The sequence below is a fragment of the Pipistrellus kuhlii genome, unplaced genomic scaffold, assembly GCF_014108245.1.
Source record: "Pipistrellus kuhlii isolate mPipKuh1 unplaced genomic scaffold, mPipKuh1.p scaffold_m20_p_1, whole genome shotgun sequence".
Taxonomy (NCBI): Eukaryota; Metazoa; Chordata; class Mammalia; order Chiroptera; family Vespertilionidae; genus Pipistrellus; species Pipistrellus kuhlii.
The window spans coordinates 130,075,148-130,099,429 of NW_023425404.1; the positions used below are offsets into that span (position 1 = coordinate 130,075,148).

General features: G+C 38.8%; 1 pseudogene; it reads right to left on the reverse strand.

Annotated features, from left to right (window-relative positions):
* Positions 1–544: 544 nt before the first annotated feature.
* On the reverse strand, positions 545–1,102 carry LOC118721099 (annotated as a pseudogene).
* Between the last annotated feature and the right edge of the window lie 23,180 nt (positions 1,103–24,282).

Consider the following 24,282-nt stretch of genomic DNA (forward strand, 5'->3'; position numbering starts at 1 on the left):
GCTGTAGCTGTGAACAAAGCAGACATAGTCCCTGCCTTCTAGTAACTATATCCTGGCAGGGAGGACAAGCATGAAACAAGTAATTACAACATGATCAACTGGGATAAGAATATAAAAGAGGAAGACTTGCCCCAAACTCAGGAGAGCAGGTGAGGTGAGCTGAGATCTGAAAAGAGTAGAAGGTGGTGATTAGGCAAAGGGCAGATCTAGGGGGTTTGGGAAAACATACCAGACCTACGAAACAGTGAGTGTCAATGCTCACAAATGCATTTAAACCTAGGCCCAGAGGCAGAGGCAGGTTGGAGACTAGCGGCCACTTCATGTTCAGTCATAACATTCTCTCCTCAAAGGAAGAAAAGAACTCCTCCCAGTAGTAACACCAGGCAGCAAATTTATTTGCTCAACAGCTTAAATGGTCATTGTGCTTCAATATGACAATACATTTCTTTCTCCCCCCCTCTTTTATTAGGATTTATTTCATGCTGAATTTATTTCTGGCCACAAGTTTTTGTTTCTTTCGTTTCTCCTAGGATATCTTTTCCTTCTATGCAATCTCTTCTTCCGATTTAGGAACAATCTGCTCTTTTTGGTAAAACTCATCTCAGGGAGCTCATGTGGGTGAGTCTGCCGTGAGCTCTGTAAGTGCTGCACCTCTTCTCCAGAGCTCTGTTCACTTGGATGTGCTCAACGACCAGAGAATCTTCATCTAAACCCTTACATGCAACATGACTCTCTGCCTTTGTAAGCACATGCAACAAAATTCAGCTCTCTTTTTGGGCCACAGACCCTGCATCCAGCCCCACTGTTTGGACTGGTCACACCTACCAAATCCACCATTGCAATGGCGTGATGATGGAATGGCACACATTGCTTCTTTATTAGCACCACGCTCTAACCAACTGAGCTAACCGGCCAACTGACCACATGGCTTCTTTAAAGTGACATCCTTCAGATACTTGGTGGCTTTTCTAATGTGCATTCCCTTGATGGCCTGGGCAATTTCATGAGTGTTCTTAAAGTGAACACGAAGATTGGAACTTCTTGATTTGCATAATTTTGTGAGGTTTTCTGGGTCAAGTGAATAGCAAACTATTTCCAGAGATCACCTCTGGAAGCTTTCCAATTATAACAATTATAAATAAATGTTAATTATTTATAATTATATACTATTATAATTAATTTGATGTAATTAATTATATTATCAATATTAATATATGATAATATATAAATGGTTTAGCTTTTATTATAATACAAAATGATCTACTAACCAGTGTATAAGAACAGGATATATTAAGGGTACTCAATACCACCTATTGTATTATTTGCTAACATATCTACCTTCCAATGTTTTTGTTTTGTTCTATTTTAATTACAATTCAGTGTTTAAAAGATAAAGCTTTTTAACATTCAATATTGCTCGATAGCTAAATGCATGAGCTGTCCTAGATCATGAGGTTAGTGATGCTTATTTTAATATTAAATAAAAGAATTCATTTTTCATTGAAGCAAACAGGGAATTAAGCTTACAACTTCAATTACCAATAATTAATTCCCCACACTGCAAGCCATGCCATTTGCATTTAAACTCTCAATGCCCAACGGATAACAAAAATCTATTTTGATCACTTTTTATTTTCATCATTTAAGGAGTACATCTTATTTCAATTAGGCACATGTATTTCTAGATTATAAGAGAGAACAAATACCCCTTCTAAAGAGCTAGGCAATTGGAGTGGGGGAGGCTTTGAAGCATGACAAAGACATTCTGGGGTCTTTTCATTTCTCTCGCTTTAATTGAAGGAGGGCCTAATATTGTGCAGCATTAGCTACCTCATATACACTAACCTATTATTTGTAAGCAGATGGATAATTCCTCTGAATTTGTTTTTCCTTATGCATTAAGCTATTCTTTGGTGGCTTTTCATTATCTGAGAGAGAGAAAGTAATTGAGCACATGATTTAAAATGAGGCAAAATTAAGTCCTGCTCCAAACCCAACCTCAGACGGGAGGCCTGAGGATCAGAAGAACTCTTCAGAGAGAGGCTTGACCTAGAGAGGCATCTCAGAGGCTGAGCTCATTGGGATGGTCCACTTTTTTTTTCTTTTTCTTTTACAAGTTCTGAACAGAAAAAAGCCACCAGGGTATCAACAAAGCAAAGACACAATCTGAGCCAAGTTCTTAGACATAAAAAGAGATGCTTGGAATTAGGTTTGACTGAAAACAGGCAGACTTGGGTGGCATGCAGAAACCAAGTTCTAAGCAATCTTAGTTTTCAACTTTTAAAGACATTTGCCTTCTTCCCTCTTATGCTGATTTTGCCCCACATAAATTTCATAATTCCTAAGAGAAATGACCATGTTATACTAAAATCTCATGTAAGTGGAATTCAACGAGATGAAACCATAAATTACTTGCATGAGCTTTTACATTTGGCTTTCAGGAAAAACAATGCAATATCAATCATTTAATAAAAAGTAATAGGTACAGTGGCAAGGTCTAAGGTTAGTACATATTCACTTCAATCTTCTATCTATGACTGTTGAATGTCTAATCATGTCCAGAGACTTGACTTGCAAACCCTACGACAGTGGTCGGCAAACTCGTTAAGTCAACAGAGCCAAATATCAACAGTTCAACGATTGATATTTCCTTTGAGAGCCAAATTTTTAAAACTTAAACTTCATCTAACGCCACTTCTTCAAAACAGACTCGCCCAGGCCATGGTATTTTGTGGAAGAGCCACACTCAAGGGGCCAAAGAACCTCATGTGGCTTGTGAGCCATGGTTTGCCGACCACTGCCCTACAAGATACTTCACACTGTAGTAACACATGAAAAAAACCCCACATTTAATTCAGTGTGTTATACTTCCCATTTTAAGAAAACAAATCAGAATATTTAATAGATTTAAATATATTTTTATTGATTTCAAGAGAGAGGGAGAGAGAGATAGAAACATCAATGATAAGAGAAAATCATTGATTGGCTGCCTCCTGCATGCCTCCTACTGGGGATTGAGCCTGTAACCCAGTCATGTGCTCTTGACTGGAATCGAACCAGGGATCTTTCAGTTCACAGGCCGATTCTCTGTCTACTGAGCCAAACAAGCTAGGACATCAACCATTATATTTTTAAATGATTCTATTAACAAAAGTTGAGGCTAAGAGGATTTTCTGGCTAAGTGAACCTTAGTGATTAAAAATGGCAATAGCTAATCAACCTAGTAATCAAGGATTCTGATTAATCAATCAACTTTTCCATCATTAATAAAAATATATACATTAACAGAGATCCAGCTGTCATATAAAATTCAACCAAAAATTTCCAAATGAAAGGATAATAGTATGCAAAACAAATAAATAAAAACAGATTTCTTGCTCCTGCAGACCAAGGGCCAAATCTAATAAAACCATTTAAAACAGATTCACAACCGGCCCTGCTGTATATATGCTTGATGTGTTGTTGTTAGCACAGCCAAATATTTACACCCTAGGAAATTAAATCTAAAATATAATATGTGATTTCTTTCCAAATGACAGACTTAGACAAAGCATCGAAAAAGTTTTGTGGGTTTTTTTTTCATTGCATTATTTTTGTTAATGAGCCACTCTGATAAAGAAAAGATAGAGGAGTTTTGGTCAGGGTTGCTCAGTTGATTGGGCGTTGCCCTGTGCATTGAAAGTTTGCCAGTTCCATTCTTAGTCACAGCATATGCCCAGGCTGTAGGCTCCATTCCTGCTAGGGGGCATGCAGGAGGCAGCTGATGGATGTTTTGCTTTCACATTGATGTTTTTCTCTCTTTCCCACTCCCTCTTCTCCTCTCTCTAAAAATCAATTTATAAATCTCTCACTGTATGGGAGAACATATTTGACAATGATATATCAGATAAAGGGTTAATATATATATATTAATATATATATGTCCCAAATATATATAAGGGACTCATACAACTTAACAAAAGGAAGATAAACAATTCAATTAAACGGGCAAAGGACTTAAATAGACACTTTTCCAGAGAGGACATACAGATGGCCAAGAGACATATGAAAAAATGCTCAAAGTCATTCATCAACTCGAGAGATGCAAATCAAAACAATAGTGAGGTGCCATCTCACACCTGTCACAATGGCTGCCATCAACAAATCAACAAATGACAAGTGCTGGTGAGGATGTGGAGAAAAGGGAACCCTAGTGTAATGCTGGTAGGAATGCAGACTGGTGCAGCCATTATGGAAAACAGTATGGAATTTCTCAAAGAAAATTAAATATGGAACTGCTATTTGACCCAGTGATCCCACTTGTAGGAATATATCCTAAGAAAACCAAAAGCACCAATCAGAAAGAATGTACACACCCCTATGTTCATAGCAGCACAATTCACAATAGCTAAGACATGGAAACAGCCCAACTGCCCATCAGTAAATGAGTGGATAAAAAAGCTGTGGTATATTTACACAATGGTATACTATGCAGCAGTAAAAATAGAAGAATCTCTTACCCTTTGAGACAGCATGGAGGGACCTGGAGAATATCATGCCAAGTGAAATAACTCAGAGAAAGACAAGTATCTCATAATCACACTCATAAGTGGAATCTAAGTAACAAAATAAACTGATGAATGGAGTGGATCCAGAGACATGAAAGCATGGAACAGAGTTCGGAATCTCAGAGGGAAGGTTGGGGAGGGTGGGTGGAATACCATGCACACAGACAAAAGGGTGCTGAAGGCCTGGGGCTGGGGAGGGGGGTGTTTAGGAGGGGAGACTGTAGGGGATCACTAGAGGGAAAAAAAGGTACATATGTAATATTTTCAACAATAAAGAATTATTTTTTAAAAAAGAAAAGGAATAGCCGAAACCGGTTTGGCTCAGTGGATAGAGCGTCGGCCTGCGGACTGAAGGGTCCCGGGTTTGATTCCGGTCAAGGGCATGTACCTGGGTTGCGGGCACATCCCCAGTGGGGGGTTTGCAGGAGGCAGCTGATCGATGATTCTCTCTCATCTATGTTTCTGACTCTCTATCCCTCTCTCTTGCTCTTTGTGAAAAATCAAAAAATACATATTTTTTTTTAAAAAAAGAAAGAAAAGGAATAGAGGAAAAGATTTCTTTTGCTTAGGAACGAGGAACAACTATCAGTATGTGACATCCTTTGTTGGTGTCTGACTTCAGGATATTTTCAAGGTCATTCCTTCAACAATAAAGGTAAGTCCCTCAGACGCTTTGTTACCTTCCTGCTCAATACTATGTGTTAGGCACAACCTCTCTCACTTCAGTAGGGCTTTGGCTCCTTCCTAATGTTCCACTGCTGTTTTTAGCAGAGATGAGCAAATTCAACCCAGGAGCTTTATTTTGGTTCCCTATGAATGTAAGTTTCTAAGCACAATGGATTTTATTAGTCCAAAATATCCCTAACAGACCACACAGCTCTGAGACACACCCCTTATTCAGAGATAGCCTTGGGGAACAAAGAGAAGAGAGAAGCCTTAAATTTGTTTGGAAACATCAGCCAACCCTGGAGGTCTGGGGTGAGGAGCAGCTGCACGTTGAACAGATTTGCTGTGACACAGCGTTTCTCCCCAGGAAGAGAAGCACGGGACACGTGTTCCACTCTCTGAGCTTCTGTAAATGGCAAACAAACTTCTGAAGGCAGCAGCACAGCACTGGCTAAACACATCTGGGTAGCTCTCTACAAGAACTCAAAACAGAATAGATCAGAAAGGGCAGCAAGATCTTTGTTGTTTCCCAGTTGGAACCGAGGCTGTCTCAAAGTCAGCCAGCAGCCCCAGCATGGAGGTGTGCTGCTTTCACAAGTCAGACAGTGTTCATGCCATTGTCTGTTGCTCAAGCATTTTGAGTTTTTTGTTTTGTTTTTTCCCCCACTAGTGATGATGATCTCATGCTCCTCTGCTCTATGTTCCCTGTTACTAAATTATTCTTTTTGAGGTGAATACCAAGACAGGGGTGCAGACTGTGCACTGCAATAACTCTCATTGCTCAGAAGTCCAGAGAGTCCTAGTGGCGGAAAACTTATCAAGGTCATAAAACTAATAACTCAATGCAGTCTTTAAAGTTTTTTTTTTATTGATTGATTTTAAAGAATGAGAGAGGGAGCGAGAGAAGGAAAAAGAGAGAGGAAGAGAGAAAGAGAGAGAGAGAGAGAAAGAGAGAGTGAGAGAGAGAGAGAGAGAGAGAGAGAGAGAGAGAGAGAGAGAAACATCAATTTGTTGTTCCACTTGTTTATGCATTCATTGGTTGATTCTTGTATGTTTCCTGGCTGGGGATGGAACCTGAAACCTTGTTGAATCAGGACAAAGCTCTAACCAACTGATCTATCTAGCCAGTGCCCCAGCCAAACCCAAATCTCTTGTCTGCTGATTCCAGAACTCTTCTGAATCATTCTAGTGTTAAAGATAGATTCTCTCCCCTCCCCCCCCCCCCACTGTGGTGAGTGGAGCAATGTCTTCCTCTTCCCAACAAAAGGTTTACATCCTAAACCCTGGAACCAGTGACTATGTTTTGTTCCGTGGCAAAGAGGCATCATAGTGCAGGTGGGATTAAGGTTGCTAGTTCAGAGTAGTGTGATATGTGATACTTGTTTTTCTCCGACTATGGTTTAGGATCAATGGAGCCTCAAATAGGGAGGTTTCCTGGATTATCAGGGTGTATTCCAATGTCAGTATTCACATTGTGATGTGGAAGGAGGCAGAAGAGTCAGTGTCAGAGCAATGTCATGTGGAAAGGGCAGGATTGGATATTTATGGACGAAAGACTGTTCCACAATGTGACTCTGCAAGCTGGAGCTGGGTCAGAATGCAGGTTGCTTACCACAAAGCCCCCTACGGACCGATAATAATTGGTGTTCATTCTGACATAAGTCAGCACCCCTCCTCTGCCTCCCACTATGTTCTGGTTCCTGAAACAGCCCATTGTCCTGACCTGGTCAAGCATGTAAAGTAATTTTCCCTACCTGGTATTCACAACTAGTACCCACAACAATCTCCTTACCCTAAAATTCATTGCCACCCCAATCAGCATGAGGGTCCCATTTGGTCTTGTGGCTGCCCAAGATGGACCTGCCTCATATGTAAGTTTCCCTTAATAAACTCTTAATTACCAGACTGGAATGGCCAGCCTGTTTTTCCCATCTTTCCCTGCCCTCTGCTTGCGAAGGTAGATGTTCAGTTCTGGGGCCTTTCCCTGGGCCTGCGTGCACTAACATTGCTGGCTTTGACAATGGAAGGGAGTTACCAGCTAAGACAGTGGTTGGCAAACTGTGGCTCGAGAGCCGCAGTTTGCCACTCTGTTGACTAATGAGTTTGCCAACCACTGCTTAGGGAAAAATACTTAAAAAACAACAACATTTTAATAATGTACTAATGTCTTTAACCTGAAGTCAAAACTTCTGGGTAAGGGTAATGCCTTACGCAATAGTCGGCAAACTCATTAGTCAACACAGCGGCAAACTGCAGCTTGTGTACCGCATGTGGCTCTCGAGCCGCAGTTTGCAGACCACTGAGCTAAGGCCTATGAGCAGCTGCTAGAAATGAAAAAGGCAAGAGAGCAGTGTTGGCCAAGAGAGCAGAAAAAGGCAAGAGAGCAGTGTTGGCTAAGAGAGCAGAAAAAAGCAAGAGAGCAGTGTTGACTTTAGCCCACTGATACTCATTTTGGACTTTTGACCTCCCATACTGTAAAATAATAAATCTGTTAAGTCACTAAATTTGTTACAGCAACAATAGAAAACTAGTATACTCTCCGAAGCATCTAAAACACACGATAACAAAACTCAATAATACATCCTACTAGTTTGAAAAAGTACCTATCATTCCTTTGAGATTTGATCTTAGCTAATTGTAGCAATTAAGAATAACAGCAAATATGCAAGTAGAATACCCATTGTGTGTCAAGAACCGTTCTTGATGTTAGATGCGTTAACTCATTTAAACCTTTTCAGAACATGATGAGGCAGATTCTAGTATCAGTTACACTTTGTAGAGAAGAGAATGAGGCACAGAGAAGTTGTGTAACTTGTCCAAGGTCACCAAGCCAGAAAGCTGCAGAACGGGGCTTGAACCCAGAGAGGCTGGCTTTAGAGTCTGTCCACTACTATGGTCTTCTGCTTCTCTCAGTGGTTGTGGCCCAGGAGCATCCTTATTCAGAGTCTTTTATCCAAGGGTGGAACAAAATTGCCACAGAGATACATTTTTTCTAGTGCATAGATTTTTTTTTCCCCTTTGAAATATTTTTAGCTTTCTCCTGTAGGCTTTCCTTGTGGCTAGTCAACCCTTCTTTCTCCTTCGCACTGATACACAATAACTATCTTAACTTAAATCCTGAAATTTCGTAGTCTTGCCAATATGGATTATTCAAGAACCAATCAACATGTCTGTAATTCCCCAGCTTGGTCCCTCTGTTCCTTCTTGCTTCTTGTCCTCTTCAGATACATTACCGCACCCACTAGTCTGTGAAGGGAGGAAGTGAAAAGAAAATCAGCAGACACAGTGACTTGCTAAAAAGCTCTGACAAAAGAGGTTTGCCCATAATTACCTACCATGGATTCTTTTTTCTATTTGTTTTCAAATGAAACTTAAGCTTCTTGTGTTCTTGAGATGTTTTTAATTTAGACATCATTTTCTTTCAAGTCTTTATTCCTAATAGAAGCTTTTGAGATTTGCTAATTCGATTCATTCCCACTATGCCATCCCCTCCATTATCACAGATGGTCAGGAATTGGCTTTAATCATAGTTTGTCTCCCCGACCCTCTCCCACCCCTTTCTCTGTCTTTAGACACAGAAAACCAAAACAGGAAGTCAACATAGGTTTTTTTTTTCTCCTTCAAGTCTTCTTTCCCAGTTTAAATATGCTTTACTCTATTCGATAACCCAGTAATGGAAATAGATGAGTGGTGGCCAACAGGTCAGTGAGGATTGTCCAAAGTATTCTTGGAAAGGATTTGTAGAAAAGTCTGGGCTCTGTGGAAGAGTTTGGTGATCTATTCACAGATGGAGAAATTCATTGTAAGTGTAGCTGTGCGTTTTGGAGGTGAGAGCCGCCATGCACTCACTGTGCCTGCTGTATGTAGTGAGTCAAGAACTGCTTCATGATAGATGTCTACTGAGCTTCTGTGGGGAGGAGCTTGGGCTCTGGCAGCACCATCTGTTTCAATATTATCATTTTCTCAGCCCTCAGAATTTTCAAGAACAAATCATTAAAACTACATGAAAGCACATCGAAGATACTGCAAATGCATCTCAGTCCAGAGATGAAGCAGAGCAATTTCATATGATCCCCATTTGAAAAAGTAGGAGTTACCATAGTAGAAATGTTGAGCAAATATGTGTGAAATCCTTGAGGGATTCGGTCCCTCACAACTATCTACCTATCAAAACTGTGTGACGATGGAGCACCCACCCAGTCTGTCCCTTTCTCTTTCTTTCTAGGCCTGTCCCTGCAGGGTTAGTCTCATCAATGTCTCTTTTCTACATCATATGAGCTTCTTGCTCTGGGGTTGTGATAGTCAAAAGAGCATAGAGATCAAACTGTGGAGTTTTGTCTAATTTCCTGGCCTTTTGTCTCAATTTTCTGCTTATTTATTTATTATTTTATTATTTTTAATATATATTTTATTGAATTTTTTACAGAGAGAAAGAAAGAGGGATAGAGAGTTAGAAACATCAATGAGAGAGAATCATTGATCAGCTGCCTCTTGCACACCCCCTACTGGGGATGTGCCTACTGGGTACATGCCCTTGACTGGAAACGAACTTGGGACCTTTCAGTCCGCAAGCTGACACTCTATCCATTGAGCCAAATGATCTCGGCTATTTATTTATTTTTATTTTTTTAAATTTTTTAAAACATTTATTTATTTATTTATTTATTTTTACATATTTTATTGATTTTTCCCCCCTCCCTCCCTTCCCACACATTCCTTCCCTCCCCAGAGTTTTATGTCCATTGGTTGTACTTATATGCATGGATACAAGTCCTTCAGTTGATATATTATCTCCCCCAGATCCTCCTCCCCTCCCCGCTGAAATTTGACAATCTGCTTGTTGCTTTACTGTCTCTGTATCTATCTTTTGGTTCATCAGTTTATAATGATTTTTATTATCCACAAATGAGTGAGGTCATGTGGTGTTTCTCTTTCATTGATTGGCTTATTTCACTCAGCATGATGTTCTCCAATTCCATCCAGGTTGCTGCAAATGATGAGAATTCCTTCTTTTTTATGGCAGCATAGTATTCCATTGTGTAGATGTACCATAGTTTTTGGATCCAATCATCTGCTGACGGGCACCTAGGCTGTTTCCAAATTCTGGCTATTGTAGATTGTGCTGCTATGAACATAGGGGTGCATATATCCTTTCTGATTGGTGTTTCTAGTTTCTCGAGATATATTCCTAGGAGTGGGATTACTGGATCAAATGGGAGATCCATTTTCAGTTTTTTGAGGAAACTCCACACTGTTCTCCACCAGTCTGCATTCCCACTAGCAGTGCACGAAGGTTCCTTTTTCTCCACAACCTCGCCAACACTTGTCGTTTGTTGATTTGTTGATGTTGGCCATTCTGACAGGTGTGAGATGGTACCGCATTGTTGTTTTGATTTGCATCTCTCAGATAATTAGTGACTTTGAGCATGTTTTCATGTGCCTTTTGGCCTTCCTTCTGTCTTCTTTTGAAAATATTCTATTTAGGTCCATTGCCCATTTCTTAATTGGATCATTCACCTTCCTTTTATTTAGTTGTATCAGCTGTCTATAGATGTTGGAGATTAAACCTTTATCAGTGGTGTTATTTGCAAATATGTTCTCCCACACCGTGGGCTTTCTTGTTGTTTTGTTGATGGTTTCTTTTGCTGTAAAAAAGCTTTTTATTTTGATGTAGTCCCATGTGTTTATTTTCTCTTTAGCTTCCATTGCCCTAGGGGCAGTATCAGTGAAGAAGTTCTTTTGGCATACGTCTGAGATTTTGCAGCTTGTGGATGCTTCTAGTATTTTTGTGGTTTCCCATCTGATGTTTAAGTCCTGCATCCATTTTGAGTTTATTTTTGTGTATGGTGTAAGTTGGTGATCTAGTTTCATTCTTTTCCATGTGTCTGCCCAATTTTCCCAACACCATTTATTGAAGAAACTGTCTTGACTCCATTGTATATTTGTGCCTCCTTTGTCAAATATTAATTGAGCATAGTGATTTGGGTTGATATCTGGGTTCTCAATTCTATTCCATTGATCTATATGTCTGTTCTTGTGCCAGTACCAGGCTGTTTTGAGAACAGTGGCTTTGTAATACAGTTTGAAGTCTGGTATTGAGATCCCTCCTACTTTACCCTTCTTTCTCAGGATTGCTGTGGCTATTCGGGGTCTTTTATTGTTCCAAATGAACTTTTGGAGAGTTCTTTCTAGGTCAGTGAAATATGCTGTTGGTATTTTTATGGGGAGTGCATTTAACCTATAGATTGCTTTAGGAAGTATGGACATTTTGATTATTTTGATTCTACCAATCCATGAACATGGTACGTTCTTCCATCTCCTTACATCTTCCTCTATCTCTTTTTTCAGTGTCGTATAGTTTTCTGCATATAGGTCCTTTACTTTCTTAGTTAAATTTATTCCTAGGTATCTTAATTTTTTTGGTGCGATGGTAAATGGAATTGCTTTTTTAGTCTCTGTTTCTGTAGTTTCACTGTTGGTGTTTAGAAATGCCATGGATTTCTTGGCATTAATTTTGTATCCTGCTACATTGCCAAATTCATTTATTAAGTCAATTAGTTTTTTAATGGAGTCTTTTGGGTTTTTTTATGTACAATATCATGTCATCTGCAAATAAGGATAACTTTACTTCTTCTTTTCCAATTTGGATGCCTTTTATTTCCTCCTCTTGTCTAATTGCAATGGCTAGAACTTCCAGTACTATGTCAAACAGGAGTGGCGAGAGTGGGCATCCCTGTCTTGTTCCTGTTCTTAGAGGGAATGGTTTTAGTTTTTGCCCATTGAGTATAATGTTGGCTGTGGGTTTATCATATATGGCTTTTATTATGTTGAGGTATGATTCTTGTACTCCCACCTTGTTAAGAGTTTTTATCAGGAAAGGGTGTTGGATTTTATCGAATGCTTTTTCTGCATCAATTGATATGACTATATGATTTTTATCTTTCAATTTGTTTATGTGTTGTATCACATTTATTGATTTTCGGATATCGTACCATCCTTGCATTCCTGGAATAAATCCTACTTGGTCATGGTGTATGATCTTTGTGATGTTCTTCTGGAGTCGATTTGCTAGAATTTTGTTGAGGATTTTGGCATCTATGTTCATGAGGGATATTGGCCTGTAATTCTCTTTCATTGAGTTGTCTTTATCTGGTTTTGGTATTAGGGTGATTCTGGCTCCATAGAAGGAGTTTGGAAGTGTTCCTTCCTCTTGGATTTTTTGGAATCGTCTGAGGAGGATAGGTTTTAGTTCTTCCTTGAATGTTTGATAAAACTCTCCTGTGAATCTATCTGGCCCTGGGCTTTTGTTTGCTGGAAGCTTTTTGATGACTGTTTCAATTTCTTCCCAAGACACTGGTCTATTGAGATTTTTAGATTCTTCCTGATTGAGTTTTGGACGTTTGTATTTCTCTAGGAATATGTCCATTTCCTCCAGGTTGTTCAGTTTGTTGGCATAGAGTTTGTTCGTAGTATTTTGTAACAATCTGTTGTATTTTGGTGGGGTCTGTTGTTATTATGTCCCATGTACACTTGAGAAGAATGTATATTCTGTGGCTTTGGGGTGCAGTGTTCTGAAGATGTCAATTACCGTATTTTTTGGACCATAATACACACTTTTTCCCCCCCCAGAAGTGGGGGGAAAACGTCCCTGTGTCTTATGGTCCAAATATAGCCTACACATATATTTAAAAAAAAAAAGTTTTTTTACTTGCCCGGCTCTGTGTGGTCTCTGTGTGCTTGCCCGGCTCTAAAATGGTTCTAAATGCTGCTGTTTACTTTATAGGGTTGATTACATGTGTTTATGACTGTGATGTTGGGTTTTAATGCACATAAAATATTTTAGGACACTATTTGTTTCAGAATCTTTTTTTCTTCATTTCCCTTCTCTAAAAACTGGTGCGTCTTATGGTCCGAAAAATACGGTAATTCCATCTGGTCTAGTGAGTCATTTAGGATTGATATTTCTTTGCTGATTTTTTGTTTAGATGATTTGTCGAAGGGTGACAGTGGGGTATTAAAATCTCCTACTATGATTGTATTGCTATTAATCTCTCTCTTAATATCCTCCAGCAGTTTTTTAATGTATTTGGTTGCTCCTGTATTGGGTGTATATATATTTACCAGGGTTATTTCTTCTTGTTGGATTGTTCCCTTTAGTATTATGAAGTGGCCTTCATTATCTCTTATTATGTCCTTCACTCTGAGATCTAATTTGTCAGATATAAGTATTGCTACCCCAGCTTTTTTTTCATTTCCATTTGCCTGGAAAACTTTTTTCCATCCCTTCACTCTCAGTCTGTGAGCATCTCTTTTTCTGAGGTGGGTTTCTTGTAGACAACAGATGAATGGGTCTTGTTTTCTTATCCAATCTGTTACCCTATGTCTTTTGATTGGAGCATTTAATCCATTTACATTTAAGGTTATTATTGATAGGTACTCATTTGACGCCATTTTTATTCTATACCCGTGTTCCTTCTTCACTTCCTATTTCTTTATTTTTACAGTAGACCCTTTAGCATTTCTTGCATTGCTGGTTTGGTGGAAATAAATTCCTTCAGTCTTTTTTTGTCTGTGAAGCTCCTGATTTCCCCTTCAGTTTTGATTGATAGCCTTGCTGGGTACAGTATTCTTGTATTCAGACCCTTCCTTTGCATGACTTTGTATATTTCATCCCATTACCTTCTGGCCTGATAAGTTTCTGTTGAGAAATCAGTTGCTAGTCTGATGGGGGTTCCTTTGTATGTAACTTTCTGTCTCTCTCTGGCTGCTTTTAAGATTCTTACTTTGTCGATGTTGTTTGCCAATTTAATTATAATGTGCCTTGGAGTCTGTCTTCTGGGATTCATTTTGCTTGGGACTCTGCGAGCATCTTGAATTTGTGTGGTTTTTTTCTTCTCTATTTCAGGAAAGTTTTCTGTCATTATTTCTTGAAATACTTTTTCCACGTCTACCTCAGTTTCCTTTCCTTCTGGAACCCCTATTATTCGAATATTATTTTGTTTTGTATTGTCCCAAAGCTCCTGTAGGCTCTCCTCCTTCTTTTTAATCTTTTTTTTCTAGAAGTTGCTCTACTTGGGTATTTTTTTCCATCTTATCTTCTAGCTCACCGATGCGGTCCTCTGCTTCATCTAGTCTACTCTTGATGCTTTCTATTGAGTTCTTCATGGTAGCGATGTCATTTTTCATTTCTTCTTGGTTCTTCTTCAGTTCCTCATGGCTTTTCTTCAGTTCCTCATGGTTCTTCCTCATTTCTTCTTGACTATTGTCAAATTTCTCTTCCATTCTTTTTAGCCATCCTATGATCATTACTCTGAATTCTTGCTCTGGTAGGCTGCTTGCCTCTGACTCGTTTACTTCCTTTTCTGGTGATGCCTGCTTTTCTTTCACGTGCGGACTATGTTTTTGTCTCCTCATTGCCTCTCTTTTCAGGATGTCTGGTTATGTGGTGTTCCTTCTCCTTTCCATGGGTGACCGAAGAACTCCCTTGAATCCACGTGTTTGCGCCAATTCGGGCTTCTCAGCTGCTCAATGGACCTCTCCACTGGGGTTTTCCAGGCCTCAGAGAAGCTACTCCTTTCCTGGTAAGATGGCGCAGCCTTCTCTCCGAGCCGCAGCCCGCAGCTCGCCGCTGCTGCCGCCGCCGCCACCACCACCGCCGGTGCGGCAGTGCTGGCCACCCGGCCAGGAAATCCTGTCCAGCGGACAGCTCCCTACCTTCCTTGAGAACTCCGCTGCCCCTCAGCTGCCAATCAACATTCCCTGAGCAACTCAGACTCTACTTTTATCTGTTCTGGGACCAGAGTCAGAACAAGTCTGACTGTTCGGTCGCCATCTTCAAGCTCCGCCCCCCTATTTATTTATTTTTAAATACTCACCTGAGGAATGAGGATATTTTTTCCCATTAATTTTAGAGAGAGTAGAGGGAGAGGAGAGGAAGAAAGAGAAAAATCAATGTGAGACACATCAACTGGTTGCCTCCCACACATGCCCTGCAACCCAGATATGTGTCCTGGACCAGAATCAAATCTGTGACCCCCTGGTGCTCCGGCCAAGGCTCTAACTACTCTGCTTAATTTTTACTTTGGAGACTAGTTATAAAATGGGTGAATTTCCTTTAAACCAGAGGTCACTGCACACAGTTTGAAAAGCCTGGTAATTAACAAGGACTCATGAAATCAGACCTCTGATGAAACCGAATGAAGTATCATTTGAATGACTATTGGGATGTACTATTGAGGTTTCGTCTAGGTTCAAGCTTTAAAAAAATACAGTTTAAAACACACACACACACACACACACACACACACACACACAGCATCAGCTTCGAATTGAGGTGTATGTTCCAAAACACTGGCTGAGGGCACACAGTTCCGGGGTCAGGTGATATTTAATTTGATTCACTCCTGCTTTCAGGATTTAAAGATGAGGTAAAGTTACTGTGTCTGCCATTTAAAAAAAAAATAGATTTTTAAAAATTGATTTCAGAGAGAAAATGAAAGGGAGGGAGAGTAGAAACATCAATGATGAGAGAGAATCATTGATCAGCTGCCTTCTGCTCGCCCCCTATTGGGAATTGAGCCTATAACCTGTGCATATGCCCTAACCAGGAATCTAACTGTGACCTCCTTGTTCACAGGTCACCATTCAACCACTGAGCCATATTGGCTGGGCTGTGTCTGCCATTTTTTGACAGCCAGGTGAGCGGAAAAGAAAAGTACTTTCAGAACTAAGAGATTCAGAAAATGTCATTACCCCCCCCCCCCCCAAAACAAAAAAAAAAAAAAAAAAAAAAAAAACAAGAACCAGAATCCATGTGCCTTGAAGAGGCACCCGAAACAAAGACAATTAAATATCATATTTGTTTTTGGTTACACAATACCTTTTAGTTGGACTAGTCCGTTAAGTGTTACTAAATAGTGTTGTTTTTTTTAAATTTCTTTATTGATTAAGGTATTACACATAGCATTTATATTTATTATACAATTTAAAGGAAAAAAAAAATGATCTCTCAAGCTCCTGCTAAGGCTATAGAGACTTATGGCAAAATTACTATGTGACCACCAACATCCATTTATTACCTCCTGGGCAGATGACTAGCCTACGTTCCCCAGCCTCTTCTCTACTTTGTTGTGACCATGTAACCGAGTTCTGACCAGTGCAATGCGGGTGCATGTGAGGCACATTACTTCCAGGCCCAGACTCCCTTCCCCTTAAGCTCCTGAAATACTCTTCATATTCTCTCTGATGTCTTTCCTCAGATAACATGATCCAAAAGGACTTTGAGATCCCAGTTATTCTGAAGTCACAAGATGGAATGACCACATTAGACATTGTGTTAGAGAGAAATTTTTATTGTCTGGAGCCACTGAAATCTTGGGGTCCGTTCTACTAGCTGGTATTACTTATTCTAATACAGAAATGGCCTTTGCAACCAAGATAAAAGACAGTATAATTAATAGCAAGCCTGCATATATAAAACTGCATTATTTTCACAAGTTAACTTGGATTTGAATTGAAATCTCAAAATCTATACTTTCTATTGCCATAGCACACAACAAAAGAGCTAGTTGAAAAATTTAGCCAGTTGATTATTGTGTTATTTGTTGTATCCAGTAACAGGTTTGTCTAATATGTAAAAGAAACTAATAGATATTTAAATTCAAGAGGCTAATTGTTTTATTGATAGAAAAACGTTAGTCTTACTTTTCATTTATGTTAAGAACTTGAAATTTTTATTTTTTAATCTGTTTTTAATCACAGTTAAATGAACAGAACTTCTTTTCTTTTTTTTAAACTTTTTTTAAAAAAATATATTTTTTTGATTTTTTAGAGAGGAAAGGAGAGAGATAGAGAGTTAGAAACATCAATGAGAGAGAGTCATCGATCAGCTCCCTCCTGCATGCCCCCTACCGGGGACGTGCCCGCAACCAAGGTACATGCCCCTGACCGGAATCGAACCTGGGACCTTTCAGTCCGCAGGCCGCCGCTCTATCCACTGAGCCAAACCGGTTTCAGCTACTTCTTTTCTTTAAAAAAAAAAAAAAAAAAAAAAAATATATATATATATATATATATATATATATATATATATTTTTTTTTTTTTTTTTTTAATTGATTTTTTTTTTATAGAGAGGAAGTGAGAGGGACAGAGAGCTAGAAACATCGATGAGAGAGAAACATCAACTAGCTGCCTCCTGCATACTCCCTGCCAGGGATGTGCCCACAACCAAGGTACATGCCCCTGACGAGAATCGAACCTGGGACTCTTCAGTCCGCGAACCGACGCTCTATCCACTGAGCCAAACTGGTTTCAGCAGAACTTTTTTTTTTTTTTTTTTTAATCTTTTTCTTTTTAAACCTGAAGGCATTTGAATATTCAACTTAAAATAACAACATTTAATTTATTTTAAGAGTTTCTCAATGATACTTTCACCACTTTAGTTTCTGCACTTAATCTTTTGTTTTTTAGAGAAATGTCCAAGTGAGTATATTTTGGGGAGAATCGATAGGGAGTATGATATAAAACAGTTTTTTTTAATTATAACATTCATTATAAGATTATCCTATGAAAAACAAAGAAGTAACAGAACAATAAAAACGGTATAAACAATGTGCTTTCAAATAATCATAAGATATAAGAGGAAAAAATGGACTTAAAACTTAATCTCAGTGGTAGAACTTGGATGCCTTTGGGAACACAAATTGGAAGCTACTTATTAAACAAGAGTAATTTGTTCTGGGTCCACACCACAAAATGGCTTCAAAGGTTTTTAAAGTAGGTCGTTTGGATACTCTAAAGTGTTTAGCGGGTTGTAGCTTTCCTTACTGTGTTCATGTGAGAAGTAGGGTGCATCTCAATAGTATCCTTGGGATTTCTGACCATATCAAAGCAAACTGAGCTACATCATCAAGGAACTCTAATGAGCAGGTTTGTTTAATTGAAATGCTTTAAATTACCATGTAGTACAGCATGAAAAAATCATTATTTTCATTAGCTGAACTATTTCTGTTAATCCCAAACTAAAAGTTCTCATATTGAAGCATGATGTAATAAATGCACTACAAAACATGTTAGACAGCAGGCTGCAAAGAGGAATTTAAAAGAAAGCATTCATTTAAAAGTGCCAAGAAAGATTTTGCCTTACACATTACTCTTAGGCATCTGTATCCTACTGCCAACTTTGCCAAACTACTCATTGTGGCATCACCATTTAGTTATCCTCTTTGTCTTTGTAGACAGTACTGCTCTCATATCAACACGCAGGCAAAGTGGGTTGCTTTATATGCCATCTGTTTAAGAGATGTTCTTCATTTTTTATCCCTGAAGATGAACTTATTTTGACTGAAGAAGAACCCATGTATAGGTAAGTGGGGGAAATTCATATAGCATTTGTTATGATTATCTTTCCATTGAAAGACCTGACTGTCTAATAGTGGAAAGCAGAATAAAATTCCCTATTTGTTTGAAATATGATCTATTTCAACATGAGCACTGACAAGTAGCCTAAGAATTGTGCCCCTCATTCAACTGATCTGTATCAGGAGCTAGATCAAGAGGGTCCCTTGGGAATAGATGGAGTGTGAGAGATTAGTAACAGCAGGGGGAGGAGTCTTCTCTGTAGGCTACCTAACATCACCTAAGGGTATAGTTTGCTTTAATATATTAGTTATAACTTAAGAGAAGAAAAGAACAAGTCTCAACTCTGAGTTGTGACTTCAGATGGAATTTAAAAATGAGATGCAGGATATTACCAATAGAAAAGACATTCTTTACTTTTTGAATAATAATGAAGGTTTGAATTACTTGCTATTGATTTGTGTAAATGAATCATTATAATGGGAAAAATTTCTTTTTCATAGCTTAAATGCATAGAGGTAATTTGAAGAATTAAAAAATGTTTTCTCTAATTTTGTGGGATGTTAATTTGGGTCTGTTGTGTTTTCTGATTAAATGTTTTAGATGCTATTTTGCTCATAATCATCATCCCAATAATCAAATTAAAAAAATGTCTCCAGTTTCATACGAGTTTCTGTGGACAAAGAGAACTGGACCCAGGAATCTTTGTTTCCTTAATTTTCTTAAGCTCCTGACATTTAGTGTACAATACATATATAATTTTAAGGATTCTCTTTTAGGGACCCTGGAGTAACTCCTCCCACAGAAAAAGTATTAGTATATTAATAAGCTATGTCAGTTATTTTTTTAATGCCGTGTTGTGAACTAAAAAGTTGAATTTTCCAGCTTTTAAAAAAAGTTGACTGTTTTAGTCCCTTGAGCCCTGTACTCAGCTGAAGTTTTATTTTCCCATCCCTGGTGCCGCCTGAAGCTCTTTGTCTGCGATTCAATCTCTATGGCTTTAATCATTTTGGATTGTACCAGTGACTTCTCAGTAACAGAAGAAATGGGGAGCCAGACTTGGCATGGGACAAGCCCTTTTAGCTAGAGAACATTATATAATGCTGTACACACAAAAAGGGCCCACAGTCAGATTAAATTAATGAGCGGCATGTTTTTAATCATTAAGGTAACAGCTACATGTGGATTCTTTGCCTCTGTTTTAATCGCTTTTATGTTTTTACCAGCTAGATCATGAAATGATTTTTGAGAAGTTTTCCCATTTCATTGCAGAGAATAGCATCTATGTGGGGCAGAAATAAATACTTCAGAGTCCTAAGAAACACTAATCAGGGTCCAGTGAAATGTAGAGCTGCCTCTTTGTCCTTCAGTGACAGAATGTGGAGGGACAGGGCTGTGGCCACCATTAGCAAATGGAACCAGCATGTGTTCTAAATTGCAAAGAGGTGAATTGTAAGTCTCAGCAACTGAGGCTGAAACGGATTATTTTCTGGACCATGCTCAGCATTTAGACCAGGTGAGTTGGAAGAAATACTGCTGACTAGGCCAGCGGGGGCTCTGAATGCTTTGCCTCAGCTGAAAATTGCTTTATGCAAACTTTCAATTCACTGGCTGGTACCTGCTTGACAAATGTTGGCAAGAGGACTTGCTATTCTCAGGACGGTCTTGGTGAGCAGATTAGGACACACGGCTCCTAGACCTGATAGACTAGATAAAGCATGTTTCAGAAAAAGATGTATATCTACACTAATAAAAGAGTAACATGCAAATTGACTGTACCTTCGAGACACCAACCAGCCAATAATGAGTGTTTATGCAAATTAACCCAACAAAGATGGTGGGTTAATTTGCATACACAGGCTCCAAGCAGCCAGGGGAGGGGCAGGACACTTGTGTTGTCACCATGGCAACGATGCAGGCATTCTGCACTGCTTCAGCCACTCTGGGCCTCTGGGCAGCATGAGAAGGTGGAAAGGTGGCTTTGGGCTGTAGTGAAAAGGCAGCTCTGGCTGGAATGAAGGTGGTGCCAGCAACCAGGTGTAGGAAGGCCCATTCTTGCATGAATCTTCATGTATCAGGCCTCTAATATATCCTAGCCTACTTTTTTTATGGCCACATGAAACCTTAGTACACAGGTTCAAAATGAGGAAAAAAAAATCCCAATACACTAGTTATTTTGTATGTAGGTGCCAAACACATGGTTACAGTAATTTTTCATAAATTGACAAACTAAAACAATAATTCTGTGAACTCAATAAAACTATTGCACAGTGGTTATTTACAGCACAAGCATAGCTTGCTCTCGATATGTTATAGTGAATTACATCATTTAACTGTAAGCTGGCCAGTCCCATAGTTGTCTTTGTGTCTTCAGGTCTTTGCAGAGTTGATGCTTCATTTGCAATTGTAGGACAGCACTGATGGTGTAGGGATACACAGAGCTCCTGCTTTCCTTCCTGGAAGTCTGGGGAAACTAAGGACTGTGGGAGGAGAGTTTAAAAATATAAAATTATAGATTAGAAGGGATCTCAAAGATCATGTAGTTCAATACTAAATTACAGGTGAGGAAAGTGAAGTCCAGAGAGGTCAAAGATGTGATCAAGGTCACTTAGTTGGTGGCAGAACTAGGATAGAGATGATACTAGAGTTGGAATTTTTCAGAAACTGCTATAGGCCGGGAATGTATTAGATTTGTGCTGCCCAATATGTTGGTATATTAGAGTTCTCCAGAGAAATAATATATTTGAGGATTTATTATGAGGGAATTGGCTTACATGTTTTAGAGACTGAGAACTCCCAAGATCTGCCATGTAGCTCACTCCGAGTCAAAAGGCCTGAGGACCAGTGAAGCCGATAAGGTAAATCCCAGTCTAAGGACCGAGACGATAAGATGACATGTTCCTTTAAGAAGTGAGGCAGGAAAATGGTGTGGATTTCTCTTCCTGCTTTTTGTTTGGTTCCAGCCCTCAACATGTTGGATGATATCCATCGGCATTGTAGAGGGCCACCTACTTTTTGAGGACACCAGTTCAGATGCTCACCTTTTCCAGAAGCATCCTAACAGACACACTCAGAAATAGTGTTCAATTTGGACACCCAGTGGCAGTCAAGTTGACACATAAATTAACTATCACACTTAGCTACTTATTAGCCTTGCAGAGAGAGTGAACACTTAAACTGTGACCAGATAGATTGTGATACTGACTCTTAAATTTTACTTTACTTTGAAAACTTAAGCAGTGTCGCCTGACCAGCATGGCTCAGTGGTTGAACCCTGACCTATGAACCAGGAGGTCACGGTTCGATTCCAGGTCAGGGTGCATGCCCAGCTGGGGGACTTGATCACACACGGTGGGGTGTGCAGGAGGCAGCCAATCAATGATTCTCTCTCATCATTGATGTTGCTATCTCTCCCTCTCCCTTCCTTTCTGAAATCAATAAAAATATATTAAAAAAAAAAAAACCCAAAGGAGTGTAAAATAATTTTTCATTAAAGACAAGTTTATTGCTTTGTAGACCCACATTTCACATTAACCATTAACAATTTAGTGTCTGAACTGAAATGTGTGGTTGGTATAAAATACACACTAAATTTCTATGATTTTGTATGGGAAAAAAAAGAGGGTAAAATACCTTACTAAAATTTTTATAATGATTACTTGTTGCAATGATAATATTTGACATATATCGAATTAGATAAAATTTAATATTAAAATGACACTCACTTGTTTCTTCTTACTGTTTTTGCATGGCTGCTAGACAGTTTAAAGTGACACATGGCTTGCGTTATAATTCCACGTGACATTATAATTCAACGTATGACACGTGACCTACATTGTTGCATTTAATCCTCACTACAGCTATCAGCATGTTACTCTATCTCTCTCCAATGCACAGATCAGGAAGCTGAGAAGGAGAAGAGTCAAAGAATTTTCAAAAAGTCAAGCCACAAAGAAATGACCGACTCAGGATGATACTAGATTTGGCTGACTTGGCAGCCAGTGCTTTCTCTAAAGATTCTTGTCTTCCAGATACTGCCTCGGCATCCAACTGTACTTCTGATATGCAGAACTGAGCTGTAGATTCTAATCTAGTGATTCATCATCCTTTTGTTTATCTCCACTGGCTACTTCACAGGAAAAAAATGGGAGAGTTCTCTTGACTCACCACTGAAGAATTTAAAGTGGCCAACTTTAAGGTTCTTAGGTTCTGTTCTACATGTGCCTCCTAAAAATTCTGAAAAACAAACACATACAATTTATTTTAGGGAATTTTGTCATATTTTTGTTTGTTTTAATTTTCAATACTTTAAAAAATATTTATAACCCAATAATTGTGCTTCTGATTAAAATCATATACAAAATTGAGGTATCCTTTTACACTGATTTATCCATTTTACATGAAAAGTGGGCCATATGTTTGGAAAAAAACTAACATTATTTTTGAGCTACAATAGTTTCAAAAGTGGAAATATTTAAATAAGTGTTATATTTTATTTTTAAGTATTGTATTTTAATATTGGTTTTGTCCTTATTTCCAGTATAAGTCTGTTTTTTGCTTAGGCAAGAAAAGAAAAAAGATAATCTGGCTGCTCTGCGCAGAGTGTATTTTCTGCAGGAACAAAGATGATTCTTTCTTACTACTATTTAAAAGACTTGGAAATTCTATCACAATTTTATTCAGAGTTCTAACATTGGCCTACTGCAGAAGCCTGAGATGTGACAAAAATGTTTGTGTAGCCTAAATCCATAAATGCAGCTTTTCATTAAAGAGTTGTCAGATTTTCCCAAAGACTGTAAATTCACCTAGAATCTATATGGTAACAATACTTGAAAATATCTTCCTCTTAGCTAGTAAACTTGGTATAATTTTACTGCAATTGAGTTTACTGTCAAAAGAGGGCGCCAAAGGACGAAAAAGTAATTGTGGATTTTTTGTTGTTTATTTCCCCAGCTAAAAACACAATGAAAAAAATCAATTAATTGAAACCTTTGAAAAAAAATCATCTTTTCACCTTCAAAGGGGGGAAATTTGGTATTGCTATCCATATGTGTAATGTCATCTCTGCTTATCCAAGCATGCATGGTCTAGCTCAGTTGGTTCTCAACCTTTCTAATGCCCACAGATTGAGCCATAGGAAAACACAGATATTAGCAGCGTTGCCTAGGACCATCAGAAAACACAGATATTTACATTACGATTCATAACAGTAGCAACATTACAGTTATGAAATAGCAACGAAAATAATTTTATGGTTGGGGGTCACCACAGCCTGAGGAACTGTATTAAAAGGTGGCAGCATTAGAAAGGTTGAACATAGCAAAACCTGGAGCTGAACATAGCACAATCTGGAGCTGGGGTGGGTTGGTGCATGGGTGGTCCCTGAAGGACAGAGAAAACTCCTACTTTTGGCTCTTTTACCAGAAAACAAGGTCCAGGACCACCAGAAATAGTCCTTTAATTGTGAGCAAATTAAGATCCTTTAATGGGAAGTAAATTGACTCAGCAAATATTTCAGTTCCAGCGACGTGGCAGGCACTTTGTTAGTTTCTGGGGAAACCAGGTACTAAGACTGCCCTGGCTGCATGTGGTATACAGTCTCCTGGGCAACAGAGACATTAACCAAGCAATCACACAGACGTACAGTAAAAACTTATCCTGACAAAGTGGTGTCTGAGCTGGTTAGTGAAGACTGAATGACCAGATGCAGTA